We start from the raw sequence: 25,772 nt of genomic DNA on the forward strand, positions 1-25,772 counted from the left end.
GTAATAACCATTACAGAAATGTAATTACTCTTAACCAGGCATAACAAACACAAGGAATTCAAAATGAAGTACACAGTCACCATTTCCGTTCATCTAGCAAAAGCCATGAAACCTTCAGAAGGAAGCAGAAAACATTTCATGTAATTAACTTTGAGAAGTTTTAGTGTAGAAGGAAATAGCTGCAGAGTTTGGCAACAGAAATAAATGAAAAGTACACTTCAATTTTGTTCTAAATTTTAACATTTTGTTAGCTTTTCATGTCTCTTGCACACACTTAATTCAACAATCTCCATCCTTAATTCATCAGAAATTGCATTTTCTGCTGTTCTAATTGGCAGGCCTTGTTCCCAGGGGTGCCTAAGCTGGACAAGGTGGTAGGAGAAGGGAGAAAGGGTTGTGTGGGAAAAATTGCTAGTACCTGGAGAAAGTGAGCCCAAAGACTCAATAACTGTCTACTCTCAAGTCTCTTTTACAGGGAAGCTGAAGAAAAGTCAGGGTTTGCAACAGACAGCAAATTCTAAAACTTCTTTTTCATTAAAGACTTTCCATAATATATAAAATCCAGAGTAGGTTTTTAACACAGAAACCTTATATTTCAGTTAGACAGAAATGAAGCATTTTCTCTCAAGGCAGCTCTCAGTAAGCTGTGTTTTCCCGTCACCTTGCTCCACAGAAAAAGCAGTCTCACGTCCCAGTGCCATGGTGGCCCAAGCTCCCTGACTGCCCCCTTCTTGACGGTGAACCTATGCCACTGGGTCACCCAGAGCAGAGGGGTGTACAGGTGTACAGCACCGGGAGTTCAGCAAGGGCATTCCCAGTTCTTATCAGACAATGCAGGAAGAGTGGATTAATGCATTTCTGAATGCTTCTCAACTCATACTGACATGTTCTTTTTTGCATTGAATTGTTCTGGAATGAAGGATTTGGGATTGATTTCTAGTCAGGATACAAAAAACTCCTTTTTTTTTTTCCTTTGCACAAACTGCTCTTCATATCAAAACCAGAATCACTGTGGAAAATTTCCAGGTCATTTCTATCCCAGCCTGCTGCCACACTTCAGTGCTACCTCACTGTGCCATAGAGCAGAGGTAGGGGTCAAAGATACGCTAAATCTGGGCTGAGGCTCCCAGTGCTGCAAAGTCCCTGAAACTGCTTGAGGCTGGCATGCAGTGGAAAAGGCTTTGAAATGTGAGTATCCTATATGGCACCAAGCCATGGAGGAGGCTGAGAGAGCAACACAGCATTCACCAGCGACAATTTGTGCATGACTCAAGTCCAGTCCTACCAAAACTCATGGAACGGTAGTACAAGGCACGTCCACACTGGCTGCCTGGGGTCATGGGTGCTCTGACTGAGCACGATCTGTGGGGTTGACATGGCCCAGCCTATCGAGCGTATGGTGAAAAAGGATGGGCAAATGCATCATATAGCTTAGCGCACTCGCAATTTCATATCTTCAAAGGTTGTGTGCACATACAGTCCCGTGGTTTGTCACTGTGCTGGAGCTAAAATTTATTTTGTTGTTCTGTTATTAAAATCAGCTGACCCTGACATTGACACTTCTTTAAAGAGACAATGTTTTAAGTCCTGTACCACCGCTAATTTTCAGATAATTCATTCCATCCTCAAGGCAGGATGTTTTCTGCAGCTGTAACCTAAGGTCAGTGTAAAGTCAATTCAAGAGTAACACCGTGGCCAGGGCCTCTGCAGTAATGAGCAGTCATGTCCCATGTCCATGATCGGGTTGGATCAGTGTGAAAAGGAAACCTCAGACCTGTTTGGCAGCTTTCTACCTCTGCTTCCAGTTTGCCTGTCTGCCATCTGACAGCTCCTATGTTACACAGGACCACATTAATACCTCCTGTGATCCAGTTTCTTGCAGATGACTGATAATGAGATCACTGCCTCCTACACCCAACGCAGGACAATGGGAACCACATCAGCCATTTCATCCCTAATGAAAGAAATGATTGTCGTGGGATGGCATGTTCACTTCTGCAAGGCTGAGCTATTTATCTGAACATGGTCCTCCAGCTGATAAAATGGTGCCATAGCACATGGAGCCTATGCAACTGTAAATCAAAAGGACAAGGCGTACGGTGACTGAGATGCCTTTGAATAGCTTCAGTTGATGGTTGCAGTAGGTTTCTTCCATGGTAGATTATGCATTGGCCTGACAGGATTGCTACAACTGTCACTTTTTGCCCGTTCCCCAGAAAGTGCTTTCCTCTTGCTTCTGTGGTGTTTATCCTGGTCATAGCACGGACAGCCAGGTAGTCCTTCTGTCTGCTGCCCATGCCTGCCCTGGTTTTGAAGCTGTCTGAAACCAAGAGTTTTTTTCCTGTTAACTTCCACAGTCTGCATATCCAGCTCTTGCAATGTGCTGGGCCAGGAGGATGCCCCAGGGGCAGTGCCTGGTGTAAAAACAGGATTTGGGGAGGGGGCCTTTCCCCTGCAGCTGCAAAAGGGCGGTCCAGCTGCCTTTGTAACTTGGCACGTTGGGGCTGCCAGGGCTCTTTCCTCTGCTTTGGAGAGGCGTCAGACAGACAGGAATTTCTTAGCTGTTACAAACTTGCTGTCTCTCCCAGAGCAGAGGTGGACCTGGTTGGATACCAGAAACTGTTTATTGAATAACATGTCTGAGAAGCAACATCTTGCAAGTGCTACCCAAACCTACTCCAACAGAGCAGAGAAGTCCTTGAGACGCTCTGTCTCCACTTCTGCTCGGTTCTCTACTCCTTGTTCAGCTCTTCATGATGGGAGTCACCTCATACATCCTCTGTTGGCTGTTTATCGTCCCTGGAGTTTGTATATGCTATTCTGAAGTTTGCTGTGGATAGAAAATGCTTTTGGGTTTTGATGCTTGAAAGGATCTTCAAATGGTTGCACTCAGAGCTTCGTAAAGAGTGTTAAGGCTTGAGTCAAAAAAGTGGCCTGTTTTTCGGTCAGATATGCATCCAGACAGCAAATTCCTAGATATGACTGCACAGTTTCACTCCTGGCCTCATAAAAGCATACCATCACCTTTGAAATATCATACTCCATAGTAAAATGTTTTCTGATCTGTAGTTAAGAAAAGCACCTAAGGGTCAGTGCAAGTGGGGAAAAAAAAACAGAAAAATTTGTTTTTGCAGTGATGTTTCAGGCAGCGCACAGTGCATCAGAAGTTTTACAAGAGGCAGTTTGCCGTCACTATAGGCAGTTTTCTTGTGCGTCTTTCATGTTAAACATAAGAAATCATGACTGAAAAATCACAGAGGTTTGAGAGAGGGAGTCAGGAGCGCACACAGCACTCACTGTGACTTCTAGCTTGTTCTTCTGAGTTGACCAGATTTCATTTAAGAGCATTCCCTTCCTGCCAGAGAAAGCTGCAGATACCTAATTACTCTCTACTGTTGTGACCTTGCAATGGTCAAGAGCTCTAGCTAACACCCTTCCAGATTTCTCTCCAACGTGCTACCTTCTTAATAGTCATCATTACAGGGAGAAAGTTGTTTAACTTTCATCTGAGTAAACAGAGTTTGTTTCCTGGTTTTGTTTGACTTCCCAAGCACAGAAAGAAATGCAAAATGCATCCCAGTAAGGTGATGTAGTTGTTGACATCCCTGGCGTTTTGCTTTTCTGGCGATAATATCATTCCAGCAGGCACCCACAGCACTGTAGCTTTGTCCCGAAGGTGGCCTTTGCAGTTACTTTGCATTCCAGCCGAGAGAAAGGGGCTTTTTTAATATATTGGGATGCAAACACACACGCGCACAAGTTGCCACCAGTGGTGCCGAAGTCATGCTGTCTGGATAAACAAAAATTTATTCGGGATCAAAGTCCCATGCGTCTGTTGTGCATGCCTGTTTGTAAGAGAACAACACACTGAGGAAAACAGGCTGTAAATTCAAGGCAGAGCCTTTTCAGCGCTCCTCCAGCAGTGCCTGGATGCTGCCCAAATTGCTGCTAATTGGCCTCCGGAGACCCTCCATTCACTCGATGGTGTTGGGAGGAGTACTTCAGATACACATAAAAGTATCATACCTTTGAATCTATATGCCAACGAGCATCTTAGAAATGAAGAGTTCAGCCAGTGCTGACACACGACCAGAAACACCCAGTTTGCCCCAGCACGGACAAAAGAACAGGTCTCATTCTTCAACCTGGGATTTGCCCAGCATTTTTCAGGCAGAGATGAAAATGGGGAGCAGGTGGGAGGAACTGAAACTGGCCCAGGGTACTTTTGACAGTGGGTGATAAAGGATTACAGTTTGAAAGAGTGAGATTTGGGGGTTTCATGCTGTTAGCATAATAATGAGCTGTCAGCCACAAGGTAGGCAAGATGACCTGGAAGTCTGTTCTTCCAGGAAGCTATATAAATCATTCCTAAACTCCTCAAAATGTTCTCTGATTTTCCTCAAAGGTAACATTTCTGCCAACCTTACAGGGGGAGAAGGCAGGAGAGTTTTCCCAGATGGATTTAGCTCATGGTCCAGACTCATGAGAGTGAACCTCCATTATTGCCAAGAGCAGCAGCCAGACAAAGAAGGGCAGTTTAAATCAGATTAACAATTGCACTGAAGGTTCTTCTACTGGCACTTGCTTCTCCCATGAGCAATTTAATTTGGGCACCTGCTCCGGTGTTACCATCCAGACGCAATCTATCTGTCCTCCATAGGGCTTTCTGATGTGCCATGAGGATCTGTTCTACTTCTCATACAGATTTGTTTCATCTGGGTCTGTCTCTGCCTTTTTATTTGCTTTCTACTACTGTATTAGCTATCAAAATGTTACTAAGCAACCCCTCTTCCAGCAAATGTTGGAGTCTGGGACTGTGCAAAAGGTTGATTTTTCACTTCACCCTCTTCCCAAAATAAGATTCATTTTGAGTTTACCTTAAATTTGTTTTTTTTCCTAGGGGAAAAAAACATAAGTTTTTTTTTAAAAAAAGTTTTTCTAGGTCAGAAAAACATTTCATATGTCTCAAAATGTTGTGTTTGATTGTTTTTTCCCCTTTTTAATTATTAAATATGGTTATCTTTTGAAACAGAGCTTTGTTTCCAAATGAAATGTCAAAAAGATTTGATTTGAAAATATTGAAAAAAAGATGTTTTGATGTTTCAGTTTTTCATGGTTTTATTGCCAAACAACGCAGTTAATTTAATATGAGTTTGCTATTAGTTGCAGTCAACTGTAATACAATCTTTTTAATAAGAATTATTCTTTCTTGAAAAGACCAAATCAGTTCTAAAGAATAAGGTTGTTTGGTAACACCTAGATCAATCTATCACAGGTGCTGTATGAAGCATGGTAGCAAATAATTTTTGCTCCAAAGAGCCCATAGCCTACCAAGACAGCCAAGATGGGTGGGTAAAAGAAAATACTGCTATCGCCATATTGCAGACAGGGGGTTGGGGCATGAGTGAAAAACAGTGAAGGACATCAGCAGCAGAATAGGATATTGAGATTTTCCTCTGGCAACACAGGTCAGTTTATGGAAAATGGACACGAGAGTTGTACGCGTGAAAATAATTAATACTAACCCAGCAACAACAGTTTCTCTCAGCTAGTCTCTGGAAGATCTTACCAACACCCCAGGAACTAGCTGGAAATGTTCCCACAACATAAATACATTTGACATCTGCCATTGAACAGTCTGTTGTGTGAAATAGAGGCAAAATTCAACACAGTTCATAAATTTTGTGTCTGTTTTCTGCTCACTGATAGTCTAAGTTCATTTGCTATTTTTTTCCCATTTTTTGTGTACATGTTTGCATCTTTGCTACAACTGATACTACAGTGTCCTTGTACTGGAGGAAAGGCACTGTGTCTGTAAAAGATGGGAGGGGGAGTCTTTGGCGAGGCTGTTGGATGCTGACAAACTGCCCAGCCCTCGCTGGCGCTCCGGGTCCCAGAATGACAAACGGCTTGACCAAAGCCTTATGGCACCATTTGCCCTCCCTGTGCATTTGCTGGGGCAATCGGGGAAGCCGCTTCTTCCTTTGCAGATGTTAAAAGAGTCTTCCCAGGAGCTCCTCTCTGACTTTAAGCTTGAGACTTTAAGCTTTCTGATTTATGCTCTTTATGACCAGCACCTGAGACACAGAAAATGTTCTTTGAAGGGCAAATAAATTGCCCTGATCATGATACTAGTCATAATGAATTATACAAGACATGGTAATTGCAACTAAAATGAGCACAGTATTACTTTTCTTGGTGTAAGAATAACAAATCCAATATTCCTCAACATGCCAAAGAACTTGAGCCTCGTATTTTCAAAAATCCTGGGAGCACTAGGTCCTTACATTTGACTTTATTCAGACATTCAATTCAAGTTTCCAGGGGAGATTTTGTCTGGGTTTCCATGCTTGGCAAGTACCTCTCATTGTGTGGGGCTGCATGGGAGGGTGGCAGAGAGCTGAAGTGTGTGTAATGCTGCATCTCCCTCCTGGCAAGTCAGGTGGATCTCTCTTTCCAAAATTGGTGGGACTCACTTTATGGTAGGGATTGATCTCCTGTCATAAGACTAGTACAACCACAGCTGTACGGCACTTGGACTAGATGCAATTGTAGCCATTGATGACTCTGCGGTTATGGCTATTCCTTGTACCACTCTGTGCATGAGATTCCTCATCATGGGTGCATGGTGGGAATGGTGCCAGAGGCCATAGGAGAGACGCCCATGGGACATGGGCAGCGGGGAGGGGGCACCATGGAGTGCTGCTGGAGAATGTGCCTGCCAATAGGCTTCCTTGAGCCTGCGATCCTGCTGGACAGCGTGACCAGAGCCATACCTCAGTGCCGCAGCCCCCTCCTGATCCCCCCACCAGCTCCATACCCCGCAGCAGTAGGTTACAGCTACTCCATCTGCTCCACCTGGCTCCAGGTCTCATGAGAGAGAAGGCTGTGGCAAATGCAAGTGCCAGGTGCAATGGGAAATGGGAGCTCAAGGAGCTGGTTGCATGCTCCTGGCAAAGATTCTCATCTGGGAAAAGAAAAAGTAGTATTTTCTGCGCAGTGTAAGGCACCTGTGACTGTGTTTGCAACAGAATTTGAGTCAATTTAACACTACAGTCATCCCAGCTTACTGGTGGAAATACTCCAGACAGAAGTGGTGTGCTGCAAGCTGCAGTATAAAGGGCAGTGCAGTGCTGCGAGTGGCACCAGGCTGCTCAGTCCCTCGCACCTAATTTCAGCAGAGGGAATGCCTCAGGCTGCTGGCCCTGTTGGCAGGCTGTGTCTGCACACCGGCTGTGCCGCGTGAGGGCTTGCAGGAGGCTCCACTCCACAGTAACAGCCCCAAGCCAGGCCAAGAGCCACCTACAATGCTGCACACAGCAGAGGATGGAGACAATTTCTCCCCCAGGGAAAGGAAGAGATGAGAAAATCCAAAAATCCTGAACACCTGTATGCACATGGGTTTTCCTACTGCAGCTGAGGAAGAAAAGGATACAACCCACAGCACTGGATTTACACAGACCTCTTCTGAGCTACCTCAGGCTGCAGTACCCAAAAGTGCTCTGCAACTCTGCTCTGCCACTCTGGCCTAGCTGAGCCAGGATGCCTGGTGAGGAGATTTTCGGAGGCCATTGAGGGGCTGCCCCAGATGAACTGCCAGACAGAAACTGTTCGGGCAGTACCTTTCCAATAGGCTCTGCTTTGCCCACAAGTTTCAGCTTTGTTGCCCCAGAAATTCCCATGGGAGTAAGCCACGACCAGCATGCTTGGCCTGGCAGGTCTCCTGGCAATCTGCAGTGCTGTCAGCGAGGAAGGGGCCCAAAGGACACTGTGAGACCCAGGAGCTGTGAGTTCAAGCCTGCCTCATCAGGGTTTTGCCACTGGTTTTAGCAGGAACAGGAACAGTTTTGAGATAGGTGAAATTCATCCTTCTAGGAAGGGTCAGTGCCAGAGCCAAATGTTATTTCCATCCCATTTAAATCTGATTATAGCCCACAAGTGAAACCAGCCAGTTTGGCTTGTTTCACTTTATGTGAAGTGCAGATAGTACCTAAATGGACTTAATAACAGAGCTGCATTGCCGATCCAATTCTGGATCAGGATTAGGAGCCAGGTTGAAGAAAAGAATGTTATTTTTAGGAAAATGATAACATAAGATTTTAATTTGCCTCTTGTCTTTTGAGTGTGTTCATTCTGGCTAGAAACCTTTTTTTTTTTTTGAATGAATGAAAGATGATTCTGATAATTCTGATACATGAAAAAAAGAAGTGGTGGAAAAGCAGTCCTGCTAGCTTGTGCAGGAGAATTGCAACACTGGGGAAGAGCAGGTTAGAAGCTAAAATTGTTTCCCATCTAACAATGAACATTATTATTAAGAACCTGCAGGAAAGAGGGAGAGCAGTACACACCTCTCACTTCAAAAGCAACTCCTGAATAAAAATACTTTACCATAAACCTTTGCATATGCAATAATTCCTTCTCTGTGCAAAGAAATCTCATTAAACTATGGTCAGATACTTGTCAGACTTGTTGTTTGCTACAGGCACCTTACTCACTGGGACAATTTCAGAAAGTATTTGCCAGTCTACTATTCCATTACATCAAGGGCTATGCTCTGGGCAAGGTTTGGTCTCTAATGTGTGTAAGTGAGAAAGAGGAGTGAGAGAAAGAGATGTGACTTGCCTCGTGGAAGTGAAGAGAAGTGTAGATAAAAGGCAGCAGAGGACAAATGAAAACACTTGACTCTCATTCTCTGGGTTTCCTAGGAGCATTTTTAATTGAGTGGACCATTGTTTGCTGAGCGTAACCTCTTGCTTCTCCTTGTAAGGGTTCTACCCACTTTAATTAAGAGGGATGAAAATGGAATATTTTGTCTTGCAGAGGGGGCAGGAAGGGGCACAGCTGAGGCCTCTCTCTCTCCTACAGCACTGCACAGCTCACGATAATCAACTGTCATCATTCATACTCACTTTGCAGTGTAATGTAAGATGGGTGGCAGTTGCATTGGCTAAAAAGAACCCAAAGATGACAATTACTATGAGGCAAGGTTCCTCTGTGCCACACGTACCCTCATCAGATCGTACTCTGGCTTTCAGGTGTGGAATGGCTGAGATCCATTTTGGTGAGTGCTCCCTGGCACGGAGATTCATCCCCAAAGCCAGCACACCACAGTGCTTAACGAAATCAGGGCCATAGGACTGCAACTGTGGAAGTTTGCCCAATGTCTGGATGGGGCGATTGAACAAGGACTTGAAGAGCAGAAGCAAGAGAGCAAGAGGGAGTGCAAGCATTAATACTTTAAGAAAGAGGGTGCTGCCCATCCTGCAGCTGGGTATAAACCCGAGGAGTACACTGCAACGACGGGTGCCAAAGCTGTGTGAAACGAACAGCGATACTGAGGCACATGTAAGTCGTTCAGGCTTACAGACATTTGCAGTTGCGTGCATTAAATAGTTAAGTGCCCGTGTCACTGTGTGTTTCAGCACACACTCGCTTCTCCATGGATTGATGTGTTTGGCAAATGCACACCTCCCTCCAGACAGTGCACAAAAACAGTGTGCTTCTTTGTGTGCCTGTATGTGTGCATTATGGATTAAAGTCACCTTTGTGCTGAGGGTGAACATATGGTTTATGTATTCCAAAAAGGGGAACATGAGATTTTAGCACGATATGTGCTGCACAAGAGTGAAACCGTTTCAGAAGTAAGTGTCTGAGTTGTTCGTTGTTCAGAGTTTGAATGAAATTGGGGGTATGTTAAACCACGTAATTTCAGATGTATTTCCTACATTTTCCTGCATGCATCTTCTTTATTTTCCTTTGTGTCGTGTGGCCATGACAGGAAGAAGGGTCTCAGAAAGATTCTGACAGGGAAGAAATTAAAACCCTTGTATGAGGTTGACAGAACTCCTCCGTTGAGTCATGCTCCCGTTAAACACTCACAACTCAAATGCACGTGCAGGGAGATGGATGCCAAGCTGTGCTACCAGACTGCTTCCTTCCGCGGCAGCCGAGCTACAATGGAAACTCAGATGCCTGTTCCCTCCTCTCTCCCAGAAGCTGAGGGGACAAGAGTCATAGAGGGAAAGGCAAAGGCTGGTTGGAGTTCAAGGTTTTCCTCAGTTCCTGTTATATTCAGGACTAGGTCCAAAAATTAAAGTCAAGATTGCTTTTGACTTGAATAGTCTTTACATCAAATTCTGATTTAACTTCAAAACAAATCGCAATGCAGGAGTAATTGTGGATATTGCAAGGGATATTGCAGAAATCATAGGGGAAATGTAGGTCCAGGAATAGTCTCTTCTTGCTGCCCCAGATTGTCTCATAGTTGCAGTAGATCTCCAGGATATCATCGGATAATTTTTTTGTATTTTTATTTCTTTTAGTTCTTAGAGGGGCTTTCAAATGGGAAAAAAACACTCTGAAAATGGACTCCATTTCTGGCTGGGGGGAGGAGGTGATATTTTTAAAAACTGTAATCAGTCTGTGGTAATTTGTTTGTTTGCTTGGTTTTTTTACTCCCCAAAGTGAAAACCCCCCAAAACTGTGTTTTGCTTCAACTTGAAAAGCAACATTTTGTTTTCTTGTGGTAGTAATTGAAGGTTTCGGTTGTTGCTGTTACAGCCTTTTTTCCCTATTAGCTCAGTAATTAATGCTCACTTGCCCAAATATTAGGGGATTTGAGCTCCAGTCTATAAGAGAGTTTCTTCATCACCATAAGACAGTGAGGGAGAGAAAGAGAGACCCCTCAATCCCTCCTAGGGTGGTGTTTCACTTGCATGGGCCATTTCAGTACTCACTGAGCTAGAAAGTGAGCATACGGATGATTCTCCAGCCTGGTGGTTAGGGCATGCGTTTGGGAAAGGGAATAGCTCAGTTCCAGTCCTTGCTTCAATAAACCAGACATTGAAAAGCTGACAGTGAAAGTGGCTTTATTAATATTTCTAAGTCTGAGCATTCAAAAATCATGTGTCAGTCTCCCAAATGCTGAGATATTAGAAAACATATACTTAAATCTTTGTCTTCTTTTTATTTCCCATTTGGGTTGTAGCTTTTTAGAGACAAGTTTTCGAACTTTATCTTACAACTGTGAAGACTAGAAAAAGTCGTGTGCATAAACCCTTGCCCTCCCTTTACACTAATCCCACTCAGTGGCAATTTTTCCTCCTCATTTTATTTTGGCAGTATCTCTGCCCCTCAGCAAAGAAAACAACCCTTTAGTGAAAGACACTTCCATCTCCAGAAGAAAAGAACCATCTCTTCCCCAGAGCACTTGCTCCCGAAGGAGACATTCCTACCTCTCTTCTCCTCTAGTGCCAAATTTAACTCACTGATTTAAAGGAAACAACCTTGAAATGTCTTTTACATATTTAGCACTATTTCAGACCAAAACACTTGCTCATATTTAGTTTGCAGCAAAGCCTGACCAGACTTACTCCCAGTGACCTGCTTTGGGCATCACTGTCAGGTGTTTTTTCTTCCTTCTCTCTATATTGAACCAACAACCTACCATTAAGTGAACAGGTCTGTGTTGACCTAGAATTAATTTAAAACATTAAGCCATTGCTTTTAAAGATTTGGTGGTGCTTCCCAATAAAAAACTTCGGTGAAGATGATGAAGGGGTATCAGAGAGAGACTAGGCCTATCCAAAACAGAAGACGGAGACATCCGGGCACAATTTGTGCACCCTGTATTAGGTGGACAAGCAACAAAAGCTGGGATCAGTTTTAGCTTTCGGCTCTACCTTCTGCTCCAGGGTAATCCTATCCCACATTAACAGCACAAAACGATAGCTCTTCATGTATAATGCATCTTTACTAACCTACAGTGAAAGGCACCAGAGTGTACTACATGTGAGCGAGGTAAGAGAGGGAGCTGAGACAAGGAATTACTCTCTTCTAATGTTAGCTGACCTGCTTCATTTTTGAAATCTTGCAGGGATGCTGTAGACTCATAGAGAAGATTTCAGAAAAAGGAGTGGGGTTTCTTCAGGCTCTCCACTCTCATAATCTAGGGAGGAATAGAGGCAAATATCTCCTCTTGAGCCAGAGTAAGTGCAAGACATCATTACAGACCATGGGTTGTCCAGCCTGAAGAATCTGTCCAGTAGGACCTGTTTGACATTTACACCACTGTGATGGAAACGTTGCTTGGAAATGGCCCTGTCTTGCTGCCCTTCAGCACAGCATGCTCGTCTGTAGCCCAGACTGAAACATGGCATCATAAGGCCCACTGCTCATAACAACACAACTTCCTAATGCAATATTAAAACTTCCCATCCTCGCTATTGTCTTTTGGGTATTGTGCTGCTAGCCTTGTGATGAGGACTGCGCTGCTGTCCTGGCTTTGCCCCAAACTCCTTGTCTGTGCCTGAGCACATCACATACAGCTCTGTGCAGTGCACATGTGCTCACCCCAGTACCAGGGACAGGCGGGATGATCTGGGGAAGATGTCATTTTGCTCAGTACCCTGTTCTGCCTTTAAAGAGAAGAATCCAGTCTTGCAGGCAGTCAAGCTAACATTTTTCGTTTATACACAAAATAATCACCCCTTCCAAAAGCAGCAGGGCATCTCTATTTATTTAGAAAGAATATGTGAAATACAAGATGCCTTTCCTTTGCATCTTGTGGTGCTAAAATAACAAGCTGAAGTGGGTTAGAAGAGTAAAGTAGTTAAAAGTAATGTTGCTTTTAAATTCATCACATTGAAGAAGTCCTTAAAGAATTCCTACAGATGCCTTAGTGACTGGGTTCAAACCAACTTTAGCTCAAAACATAACATGTTCCGACACGCTCCCAAGAGAGACCAGTATTACTTTGTTCTTATTTTTAGTTACTGTGCATAATAAGGTCATATTCCACAGATAAGACCACTCTAAGATGCATGACTTCAATTTTGGAAAATAATTCCCTTTTGTACACCGAATGCTTCCTTCTTTGCAGGCTCAAAGGAGTACTAGCTGAAGAAAATGAAACAGCCTTCAAGTATGCTCACCTACAGTTTCCCTACATCCCCAGCTGTAACTTTATAATGTTCAGCTGTTATTCCTCATTTGGATATTTTTGAGATTGGTTATACTTATTAATATCTTTGTTCCGGCCTTTGCCTTGCTGAATGGTGTGATATAATACAAAACAACAATTTGTAAAAGTTCTTTAGAAGTGACTCAGGAGAGATTTGGGATTTTCAAACAGGTTTTTTGAAATGTTAATGGATGTTTAAAAGCAACAACAAACAATTTCAGCTGGGGATGATTCAGTTAAAATGCTTCTCAAAGCAAGTTGGTAGGAGTCGAAGAGAAACGTGGTGAGAATAAGAAAACTGGTATTTTGCCAGAACAGTTCAGAGTGGGAATTGCAACTTCTTTAGAGTGAAAAGTATTCCAGGAGATTAAAAAACACTTCCAAGAACTGAGACTTTCTTTAGTCCAGGAACTTTTCCAGATAACTTGCTTGTGTATAACCTGGGGTAGGAGTGGTGGCTGTGAGTGCTCCAGATGGATCCCTGGGCTAGAGGGAGGCATTCAGTGGTGGGTGCACTGTCTTTGGGAGCCTCAGCACAGGCTATGATTTAAAGAAGTGTTTGTATTTTTATTTTATTAGCCTGCTTGATCCAGCTACTTGTGGTAATACTTGAGCTGCAGTGAAGTCTAGATATCTATGCATGTGGCAGCCAGAAAAGTTGAGTTTGTGTTGATGAGGAGGATTTGGTTTCTCATGGTGACCTTGGGCAAGTCACCTCATCTGTGAAATGAGGATAATCACATTTCTTTTCTCATCAGAGAATTATAAAGTTAAGCACATTAAGAATTATTAGACAGACTGACTAAAGGGATCTATAAGAATAATAGATACAGGTCTTAACCTGGTTGGCTTTGTGTTTTCTCAAGTGCTTTGTCTTAACTGAAGATTTAAATGCATGCAGCTAGCTAATACGTCTTTAAGTCCTAATCTAGAAGCAGCTTTCTGAAGGAGAAAGCCAGATTTCTTAATTTCAGCTTGAAAAAGAGAAAGATAATATAATTTAGGAAGAACAGACAGGATTTGGCTGTGTCTATGTAAAATAAACTTTCAAATGGTGATATGTCATTGGCTATCCCCTCTTCGCAGCCACCAGTTGTTAGCCGGAAAGAGAATTGGAATTGACTGTTTTTACTGCAGTGAAGTTGCCCTTACAACTCTGGTGCCAATAAAATGCCATAAGGTTGAAGGGTGAGTTCAACATATTGTTTATAATGCAATGAGTGAGACAGAAGAAGGAGGGTTACACCGAGGAGAGACCTTGCTCCTGCTGATAGCTAGTGCTCAGCACATAGTCTTGTGGCAGGCAGCGGATGCTCAGCATCTAACCTGCCGTGTTTGGCCTACAAAGGTCACCTTGCTGCAAGCGTGCATGCCTGGCCCACAGCTTATTGCTAAACAGAACAGGAATGTTCCCAACAGGAAACACTGCCACAATAATCTTACCTAGCGGCAAAGACCAAATTGTAAAGTTTTCCAAGGCCACTGCTGGATAAATAACACATTTGCAAAGGCCCAATTTAAAACCCAGAGAGTCATAGGTGTTCCACAGGGCCCAAAAGCAAAGAGAGGCAGAGTTTGAGCATAGTTTATTTCACAAGCATAGGAACCATGAAGTCTGAGCTATATTTACCCAGCTGGAAATAGGCCTCACATCTATTTATTCCTCAGTTTTGCCTCAGGTGCACAGTTGCCCATTAAGGGCTAAATAGCCGGAAAAGACCAAATACGTCTGAGGTCACTTTTGGCTAATTAACATGGCAACAAGTGCTGATTAATTAGTTTGGGCCTGAAATTAGCTGAGATAGTTTTTGCAACAGCATAGGCTGTAGATTTATGAGAGGTTCTTCTCCAAGACAAACAATATTCTGAAAACGTTGTTTGTATAGAAACCTTCGTTCATCCTGAAAATTAATACCTGGATTTCTTGGAACTTCAAGACCAACTAATTCATTTTATTTAATTGTATGTTTTTATTTCTTTTGCCAGATGTCTCTTACCTGAAAAGCCATCCAGTGATGATCATTTTCCTCATCATGCGCCTCTCTGCTTGATGTGTATTCATAGGTTAGAGCAAATTTAAAAACCTTCAAAGATTGAGATTTGGATTTTCAGAAGTGCTGAACCTCACAATTCCAGGCAAAAGGTGTAGCAGCAGCAGTGAAAATACTGAAGTCCTCTACTCTTCAACATATTTAATATGCAGATTTGCCAACTTTACCAAGCCAGTCAGTAACTAGTTTTGTCGGTGATCTTCTACGCTTCCTAATATGGGCAATGGTGAACCTGACTTCTGGATATCCAGCAGGCCAAGCTGTTGGAGCTCAGGAAATTTGGGGAAAATTACCATTGCACCTACATGGAGCAACTCTGCTCTTTGTGGCATATATGCAGTAGGTGCAATATGGCCTGGTTATGTTAGACTGATCATTATAGAGGTGATATGTGCATGCCTAGTGATGCTTAAGACATACTGGACCTTCTGTTTTTGGACCTGCTGACGCTGCTAGGTCTGAAAAGATGCAATAAGGAAGAGCTCTGCTAATGCTAAGAAAAAGTCCCCATCAGTATAATATTTGAGATCTCTCAGGCCACAATGTAGATACTCTGCTGGGAGTCCTGTTGGAAACCTGTCTGGAAATCTGCAGCTTTCTTCTTGATTCCTGGCAGTTTGTTGTCCAACTGATGAGGAGCAAGAAGCCCTGATTCTGTGTATCTCCTCCTTGGCGAGTTACCCAGGGCTTCCCATGGCTGGGTCTGGGGTATTTTGTTAGCAGGCTGCCTCGGAGAAAGGACCTGCCAATGTATCTTGATCAGGTATTCCCTTTCCAAGAGATATGTTTTGTATCTGTTTTTCGTTCTCCAGCTGATGGCAACCACGTTTTGAAATGTCAGCAAGCAAATGAAAACTAGCTTTCTATGTCTTGTTCTCAAAGAGATCAGCTCTGCTGCCACTGTGATTGCAGTTGACTAAGATGCAGGATCTTCTTTGCATGGGCCTTTTTAAAGGTAACTTTGTATCCAGTCCAAATCAGGTTGAAACAAATAATGTTCTCATTTCCCATGAGCTGGAGAATATCAAGCACTGTGATGCAGTCAATATCTGTTAATACGAAAAAAGTTCACTAAGCAGCTGTCAAAGGCTTTCAGAATTGCTAAATCCAGAAGTAGCCCATAATAAGTCCTCCTTGGGACTAAAGAGGCACCCAGAGAGAGAGAGATTGCTCAGGTCCCTGCCTTGGATTCAGTAAAACTCCTCAAACCCAAGGAGTTTTAAGTAAGGTGTTTGGGGCTCAGTGCCTAGTAGATACAATTGTCTTGTTGCTTTGCCATTAAATAAGAAGTCCGTTCTAGCTCAGTGCTCCATTCATTCATTCCTTGTAACTCTTCCCCCCTAATCTGTTTTTTGACTGGGACCAGCTTCCAGAGCTGCTGGTCACTGTCTGGTGGAATGGCCCCACTGGGCTTCAGGATGCAGAAACCAGCCAGCTTGGATGGTTAGAAAGCTTCAGCTGCCATACCAAGCTTTGTGCATACGAGAGCTGAGAGAGCAAACCAGTGCTAAACAGGGCACAGTCATGTTATGTGTAAGTGCTCTGCAGCACAGCAGTCCTACCACTGAGTGCTTAGGGAATGTATTTCTCTCTGGTATACTTTGGTAAATCTTTTCTAGGACTCGCTCATTTTTCAGGCCAGCAGTACACAGTGAGCAGAAGATCCAGCCCCTGCTTTTGCTATGGTCACTCTCTGGTTAGAGCATTGTGTCCCAGCACGTGTCTGTGACCTCCGCCAAAGCCTGCAGACCAAAGCAGAGATCCTCAGTGCTGTCATTTGCCTTTGGCAGAAAAGCACAAGCCAGGACACTGTGGTCTCACCTGCTGCTGCAGTTGAAGTCAGGGGGTTTCTCTGCGCAAGACAGCAATTATCTTGGCCTCTGCCCTGCAGTACCCAGCACAATTCATCCTGAGTTGCCAGAGCTGCTTTCTTACAGTTACAGCCGTCAACAGAGTTCTGATGGGAGTAATGGAGACTATGGTCAGGGTATCTCTGGGTGCATTTGTTATTCACTCCACCCCACCCTGCACAGAAGTTAAACAAAGAAACATCTCTCACCATGGTGCGTAACTGAACTATATTAAACCGTGATGATAATTATGATTATAAACAACCCATCTCATGCAATTTTTTCCCTTTTGGACATTTGGAGACTTTTTTTAAATGATTATCAGACTTTAACAAGTGATGTCCAGAGGGACACCATAAAGTTTTGTCTGAAATACATTTTTGCCACTAAAGCCTCTTTAGTTGCAAGTCTTTTTCCTCCCTCCTCTTTTTTTTTCCTGCTTTCAGCTGAAAAGAGCTGGCGACACTGGCTATTGCCAAGAGTCATTAGAACCAGTCTGGCAGGAGACTTCTCTTCCTTGATGGGACTTTTCTAAAATGAAAATTTATGTGAATTTGCAAAGCCTTCATTAAGTGAGTCACACCATTAATCAAAAAGTTTGTGTTTCACAGGGTCTGTTTACTCCAGTGCTGATATAAGCTAGAATCCTGCAGCTTTCTTCACTCAGAAATGATCTTACAGCAGATGATGATGCAGATGAAAACCTTAGAAAGACTTTGTATCCCAAACCCCTTTGAATTTTTTTGCCGAAGATGAAGTCACTAAATGATGATGCATCACTTCATTTGATTTAATATAGTTTCTGGAGATAGACTGCAGAATTCTTGACCATGTGTGGTCATTAGTGTTCCTATCAGGGCAGCCTATGTGGGGCAGTAGTTACATGCCATGTGCCTGGGCTTTCTAAGTAGTTAACACTGAGTGCATTATTCCACTTTACTGTCTGTTAGATCCTTTCTGCACCATTGTCGTGTGCTGCTAAATAGCTGCCCTGTGTCCTACCCTAGAAGGAATGAGGAACATGGGTCCTCAGAGTTAAGAGCAAGTATTTTGGTGGAGTTCAGAGTCTTCTGTTCTGATTTCCCTTGTCAGATGCTTGTTACAATGTCCAGGTTATACTTTGTAACCATGTTATCATGGAGCTACTTCACAACTTCTTGTTGCCTAAATCTCACTTCAACCCATCTCATAGCTTCTCAAGCTTTTCTTTGCCTGTCTCCCTTATGAACCCTTTCCCCCTTTTGTGATTTCTTCTCTGGTCTTCTTTTAGGTACAACTCTAACTAAGGCCTTCCCAGGTTTCATAATCTGTTCTGCTGCTTCTGCTCCGTTTCCCATAGAAATCTGAGATGACTGATTTCCCAGTGCAGTCTTTCTGACTAGATGCCTCAGTATATTGTCCAAGTGTTTCATAACTTTTAATGCATTTTTGTCTCAGTTACTTACTTGAAGGAGACCCGTAAGTTTCAGGTCTTCCCTCCGCTATCCTGCTGCATGCCAAGATACTCTGAAAAAAAAACTGGTCCTATAAAACTGACTCTGCATTGCTGAGACCCAAACTGGCCCATGCAGCTTAGCAGAGGCACTGCCCCATATCTCATACCCTGTAATCTTGCCCTAGGGTGTGAGACACCACATATGCATCCCTGTATTTCCCTTCCAAGTGACCGCCAGCTACCTTGACATTACCCTCAGCAGCGTATGAATATGAAGAATGTACTTACTACAAGCACAGTATTAACACTTCATGTTGAATTAATCTCACCTAACTTAAGATTTATCTTTGCTAATTGCCTAAGTTAGTCATTTCAGTTCACACAGTTACTGAAGAGAAAAAGGAGCTCCAGAGAGCAATTCATCCCAAATGTTTTAGGCCTGGATGAATCAGCTTTTTGAAAAGGCTCTGTTTCTCTCTTGCTTCAGTTATTTTCAGTCTGCTGGGGCAGGCTGAAAATTTCAGTGCACTAAGTCTTTGAACACTGACTATTTTGCATACACTAGTACACCAAGCACTTTGAACAATGATGTCAATAGCAGTAATTCTTAATTACAACCAGACAAGATAGTAATGATGAACTTACACTGATGGTGTTGCTCTGATCAGCTCACAAACTCAGGCTTGTGAGAGAGACTGGAAAATGTGCATTGTGTAGTGGGCACTTGACTTCAATTTATTAAGTGTTTTGCTCCCTGGTTATGTCATGATATGTTCAGAATCACACCATCAGCATTGCTGAATGCATGTGACATTTACATCAGGTCATGAAAACAACTTTTAAGCCCTCACTGGCTCTTTAAAGCAGAAACACTGCTTGCCACGCCAGATGATAGGCATTTGTCAGTGAGAAGCCCTTCAGCTGACGCTGAGCTCCACACCTTGCATGCAGGATGTAGCAGTAATAACAGATTGCTGCACATTTTGCTCGGTTATGGTTAATACAGAGTAGAACTGGGGAATTAAGCAAACCTATAAATAGCAAGATTTCCATGTACCTGTGCCTCCTGAGGAGTGGACCACCTGCAAAGAAACCAGAGCTGGAGCTTGACACTATGGGCACCTGTAAAGAGACACCATGAGCAATGCAAGGCTGCCAGGCCTCCCTTTCCCCCACCAGGAAAGGGCTCTAGCTGCCCCGCAGGTTTTGTGGTCAGGGTGCCTGCCAGCTCACTGGGGCTGGAGCAGGTACCATCTGTGTGCTGCCACTGGGGTGCACCTGATGAGCAGTGTACTCCAGTTGGGATGAGGGTGTATGCACAAATGTGCACATGTGTGCAGAGGCTTCAAGGTGGCTGGATGCCACCCAGCCCCTGAGGCTGCCTCTGCAGTGTCAGTCCCATCATCCACCTCTAAAGCAAGCTTGCATTGCCTTACTGTGGGTCTTGCTACAAGGTTCCTCATGGGATCCTGAGAGGTGGAAAGGGCAAGGAGCTCTCCTGCCTCAGCCTTCTTCCTTTGCTACTCCCAAATCAGAGACAAAAATGGAAACTGAGGATTAACTGCAGTCAGTACTTCCTGGTGAAATTCTGAGGCTATAGCCATTCTTTTAGTTCTGAAGTGGGAGAACAGAAGCAGATTTTGTTTTTTTCCATTATTGGATTAAAAAAAAAAAAAAAAATCTTCGTTCCAAACAAGGGTTTCATTTGAACATTACCTGGGCATTTTTATTTCAATCTTTTTGATCTGAAATGTTGTAGAATTTGGTTTTATTTTCTCAATTTGTTATACCTGTTCTGACTTTAGGGCCAAATTCCAGATGCCTTTTTCCACAGAGTTCCTTGGTCACTGTTGGATGAAAGTGTCTGACTTGCAACAAGCAGTGGGGCAGTCTTGAGAGTTGACAAACACAGGTCAAGCCAGTAATGTAGTCAGAGAGGGCTGTAGGTTATGCACATGTGCCTGAGCTAGCTGTAAACCACTTAGCTTAGACAGCAGGAACAGAGCTCAGGAGGTGCTACAAACCCAGCGTCCAGCTGTGAGCCTGCAGAGGTGCCCACATGCCTAGCAGGAGCTGAGCCTTGTGCCGGCATCACTCTGGTCCCCACACTAGCCCAGGTTTAGCTCTAGAAGCTGCAGTCACCCCTGGTTACATTAGGGCAAAAGGGAGAAAGAAAGAATCATTTGAAGGAAGATGAAAGCCAGCAACTGACATGTCAAAAGTGAGGAGAAAATCAAGTTTCCAGAGAAGGAGAAAGGGTGAGTATATTAAAGGTGTGTGTGTGTGTGGGGGGGATGTCAGCAGCTAATCTTTTGAATACTAGGAATTAGGATATTTAGTTTCCTTTGTCTTGTTGAAGATAGATGGCCTCCAGCAGTCTCTGGCCTCTACAGGTCCCTCAGTAGGCGTGAGGGTGCAGGCCCTGGCACATGTCACCCTCTGCTCTGCTCCAGCATCCCCACAGACCTGGAGTTCACTTTGTTCTGGGTCTGCTCCAGGATGAAGTTTCCCAAATGCAGTTTAGATGATCATGGACTGGAGGCAGACAAGTTATGTATACACATTTTGGTGCATAAGGAAGTGCTGTATCCAAGTGAAGCTTTCTCTGGAGCCTCTCTTCCATGGCAACTCGCTGCTAGGAGGGCCAAGCTCCTGTTGCTAGCTGTTTCCTCAGTGGGGACATCTGCATGATTTCCTCTCCTATCCATCTATCAAGTTCTGCAGAATCAGTAGGAGCTGCAAACCTGAGGCAGCAGTGTCTCAGTCCAGTCTGACACAGCTGATACACTCAGAAGTGGAGAGGAGACATTCACACACATCAGCCACATGGTTTTGCACACAAACACCTTGCTCTCATGAGCTTCATCCTGTTAAGAAACCAAGGAGCCTGCAGGGAAGGGATAAGGATTAGTCGAGTATGGCTCAATGGTGGCTCTGGTAATCCTGTTTCATAGGAGGGTATACATAATATTGCACATTTATACATTTAAATGTCACAGCCTCTCTGCCTTCTCCACATGTAGATCACATCAATAGCAGCTTTATGCAGGCAGCAACATAACCTAAGGACTCAATCACTAACATGGTGTCAGGGGAAGTTAGTGCAAATTGCTCCATCGGCTGGACATTAAAGCAGGGAGTGATATCACTCTTAAAATAAGAAACCTAACGTAATATGCTTTAATAGCTGAATAATTGCTAGGAGTAAAGAAGGAGGCTTTTGTGAAAGAGGATCACTTAAAGCCAGGAGTGAGTGCTCATGACATCACAGCAGTGCACAAGAGAAACTTTATTCTCAAGACTCTGCAAAAACGTCAACCTGCCAGTCCCAGATAACTTGGTGGGAGACTCTAGAGAAGAGTTAATAAGATGATTGATTTACAGCTGGAAAAAATTAAAGAGTCTGAAAACTGACAGACTGACATTATTTGAAAGATCCTCAAGAATCGCTCATTTCTTTCAAGAAGAAGGTCAAATGCTTCCATCAGTAGTTTGCACCCAAATTTGGAGCCTGCAGTGTTTCAACAGGTATTCTGGGGGACTTGCTGTCAATTCTCTATGATGAGGATCAACTGCAAACTGTGTTGTCATCCTAATTTTCCTATGTAAAAATAGATCTCAAAAGTTTGTACCTTCTTATGGGAGGAACGAGTGGGAAAGGAGAAGAGAGACTGTTTGGAGATCTGCATCACAAGGACACTAACTATCAAAAAGTAGTCTCTTAAATATTTTAATTTATCAACTGTGGATCAGATCCGAAACCTCTGTATTTCTCATTGCTGGATTTGACTGCAGCATGTTTTCTTTGCTTGTTAGGAAAAAATCATCAACTTTGTCTCAACTCTGTATATATTTTTACAGTGGTTTACTAGCACAAGGGAAACTAAAGGTCCTTTCACAACTTTTGGAGCTGGTCCATCATATTTTTTAAGAATTTGCTTTGTAAAGTACTTGTTAAGATTGAAGAACATGATTTACTGCTGTTAGAAACAAAATTCCATGAACATTGTATCGTGTCTATATGGAGACACAACCTTTATTCTTAGCTTGAATTTTCACAGGCTCAGTGGTACAGTAACCCCGAGGAGCAGTCTGCCCCTCCGTCATCTTGAGCAAAAAGGAAACACATTATTTGAAAATAATTATTACTGAGATACTTTACTTTGCAAATTTTCAATCCTCAGCTGCCCATCAGAGTTGTTAAGATCAGGTTTTATTTATAGTATCATTATGTTTGATCTGTCAGTAATACAACTAACAAGGGACAGGTTTGGCTTTCAGAAATCTTTCATAGGTTTCCAAAGACAAAATAAAATTGCTTCAAACTGAATTTGAGTCAGACTACGCACGAAAAAATCTTACAAATATATATATGCAAGTTAAGAATAACGATATAAGAAGTAATGAACAGAAGTAAGGAAGATACTACCCTGCAGATAAAGAAGAAAAAAAGGGAAATAAGACTGAGAATGAGCAATATATACTTTGAGGTAACAACAGATACAACCATGTTATATTTGTTACTCAACTCCTTTATCTAAGCCACTTAGAAAAAGGGAATGTCTGAAAAACAGCAGTACGACTGATGAAGTTAAACAAATCTCTCTTAGAAAAGAGCATGTAAGTTAGGTTTCATATGAGATACATATCAAACTTCGTGGTTTTTGGAGAGGAACAGAAGGGACTATAGGGAGAGAGTGATTGAAGAGATTTGCTGAAAACTTCCTGATATTTGAATTTCTGACTCAGCAGCCAGCTGAATTTTACCAAGAACTTCTCTATTTAAGACATTTTTCAATCTTGTGTACATTGGACAAACTCATCAGTGTATTAAGTCTATTGAGTTATCCCAACTTTTCTACGTTAGTGGAGTAGGTCTACTAAAGAATAGTGCTTTGTGCAAAAAAAAAAAACCCCATCCAAAACAACATAACAACTCCTACACCTCCCACAGAAAGCTCAGCTATACCTGAATGCATGCTGGCATGTCAAATTATTTTCCTCCTTTGGAATAAGAGGCAAGTGATGTCTTTTGAGTAAGGAGATTTTTGACAACATTTGCATGATGTTATCATAACTTAGGACAATGCTGTCTAGAGGAAATCACTCTCTGAAAGATGTAATTAGGACATACGCTTGGGTGACAAAAACGTATCAGAAAGCAAAAATGATCTTAACAAACCACATACCTGATTAGTAACCTAGCAATGTAACATTCAGTAAAGAAAACTATAAAATGGTACACATAAGAAGAATATAAATGCACAACATCAGAATAATTGACTGAAGAACAGAATAGTATAAAAACGGATTGCAAGCTAAATATGAATCGATATTACAATATAATGCTGCTTCTCAGTCAAATCTCATTCTGGGATGTGTGAACAGGAATATCGTGCTGAAGATAATTCCTTTGCATTCTTAGCACAGTTGAGATCTTGTCCAAAATCCTGTGTCCCACTCTGAATATGATACAGTCAAAAAAAGACTCAAACAAGTTAGAGCCTGGAGGTCAGCACTGAGAGTGATGTGATGGATAGAAAGGGTGATGGTGAAGAGCAGCCAAGAAGCATGGATATGTTCAAGCTAGAAAGGAGTGACGTGAGAGGTGACACAGGAACAGCAAGGTGTTGTAGGAGGTCACTGGCCTGCTGTTTCCTTATGTGCTGCAGGAAGACAAGGAAAACATCAGCTGATTTACAGTAACAAAGATTTTGGTTGAATATCATGCTCCTAATCCTAGGGATAGGGAGATGATAGAGCACAACTAGGGCTGCAGCTCCTTCACCAAAAGGTCAGAAGCAGGTCGCAATGACATCAGGGATGCTGTGGATATACTTCACCTGGCTTCAATGTAGTGCACAGTCACCTCTTGAAATGCATCCAGGTTCTTCATCTGGGACATTTTTACAGTACTAATTTATTTTTTGGTGAAACATCTTTATTTTTCACAGGCTATTGGGTTTTTTGAGCAATTTCAAAACACAATGAAAATTCTTTTTCTTTTTTTTTTTCACTTTACTTTTCTGGAGAGGTAAGGTATGATCAGCAGTGGAGGGAGCACTCAGAAAGACTTTTCAAAGGCCAACCTTATGATTTTTAAAAATTATTTCCCAACTAAAAGAGAATCCAGCAGCTCAGAGGTAGAGGCATGGAGTAATTACTGCTAAAAAGAACAAAACAGGCAGATAAAATATCTAGCTTTTGAAAAGTCCTTTCCATAATGGCACAATTCTCTATGTCCACAGATGACAGAATAAATTAAAAAATACTCCTGTCAGCCTCACAGATATGTCAAAAAAATCTAAGGTTGCCTAATGGACTGGAATATAATCTCTATGTTTTTGGTTTCCTCCATTTTACCCAAATCATTCACTTCAATAATTAAAGGATAATGAGCCTAACAGTCTTCCCCTTTATAACCAACCCTCTCTGAATAGAGATTCAAAATAATAATTAAAAAAAAAATCTGATCTACTGAACCTGTCTTCGATAATACAAATATCCTTCACTTTTCTCTCTCAAGGTTTCCGTGTTGCCATCTATCAGTCAGATGTCATAGCACAGAAAAGTTATTAAGGGCCAGTGAAGAGGCATCCTTCTTATAGGACAATCTGTCAAAACCTGGGTTCCTGATACAGTTAAAATTTCTCTTGCAGGAAATGGGTTCATATGCATCTCTGTAGAAACCCTGACTAATTAGATAGAAAGCAAAATGGGCTAGTCCTAGTTGCAGCAATTCTTAAACTTTTCTTGACCTCTCCCTGATGCTGTCATTGCTTGGACCAGCTCCCCTTTCCAGCCTGTAAAGTTAAGCAATGAAAGCCAGTGATGGCATTAGCCAGAAATGGTGCAGGAGAGGAATTTTTCACAATATCTACATTTTCTTCATTTCTTTAAAATCTGTAAGAAAACTCCAAACAGCCCAAACATCTTCAAGCAAGGAAACATCTCTGTGTCTTTCTTTATGCCCAAGTGCATATGGATGAATTCACATCTCCCAGCTGCAGGCCTTTCCCTGGGGTGCCCAAGGCAGGGGTCAGTACCCTTGGCTCCTTGTCCCCAGCCGGGAGACATGGGTGTCACTAACACCTAATTCCCATCTTAGTTGGTAGTATTGCCTTCTGGAAGGGCCTGTCTCTCTCGAGGGACTCCAGGGAGAGGGAACTTAAGAACAGATAAGTTCTTAAATCAGATGTGTCTGAGCAGTTGCTTTGATAGACCTGGCTCTCCCCATGGCAGCTTTTTTCCCCATCCTTCGACTGGGATGGGGAAAAAAAAGCTCCAACATCATATCTCCACCACCACCTTCTCACTGCCCAAGAGCCAGTGATGCCAGGCACCATGCAGGGAGCAGCTGTCCAGCTCCTAGGCTCTCCTGGCCTGGGTCCAACGCTTAGCTTGGTGTCACAAGAAGCCTGACCCCATTTGCACATCTTACTGACAAGGGGCAGAGCTGGACTTTCACAGGATCT

This window comes from Rhea pennata, chromosome 19 (genome assembly GCF_028389875.1).
Source record: "Rhea pennata isolate bPtePen1 chromosome 19, bPtePen1.pri, whole genome shotgun sequence".
Classification (NCBI taxonomy): domain Eukaryota; kingdom Metazoa; phylum Chordata; class Aves; order Rheiformes; family Rheidae; genus Rhea; species Rhea pennata.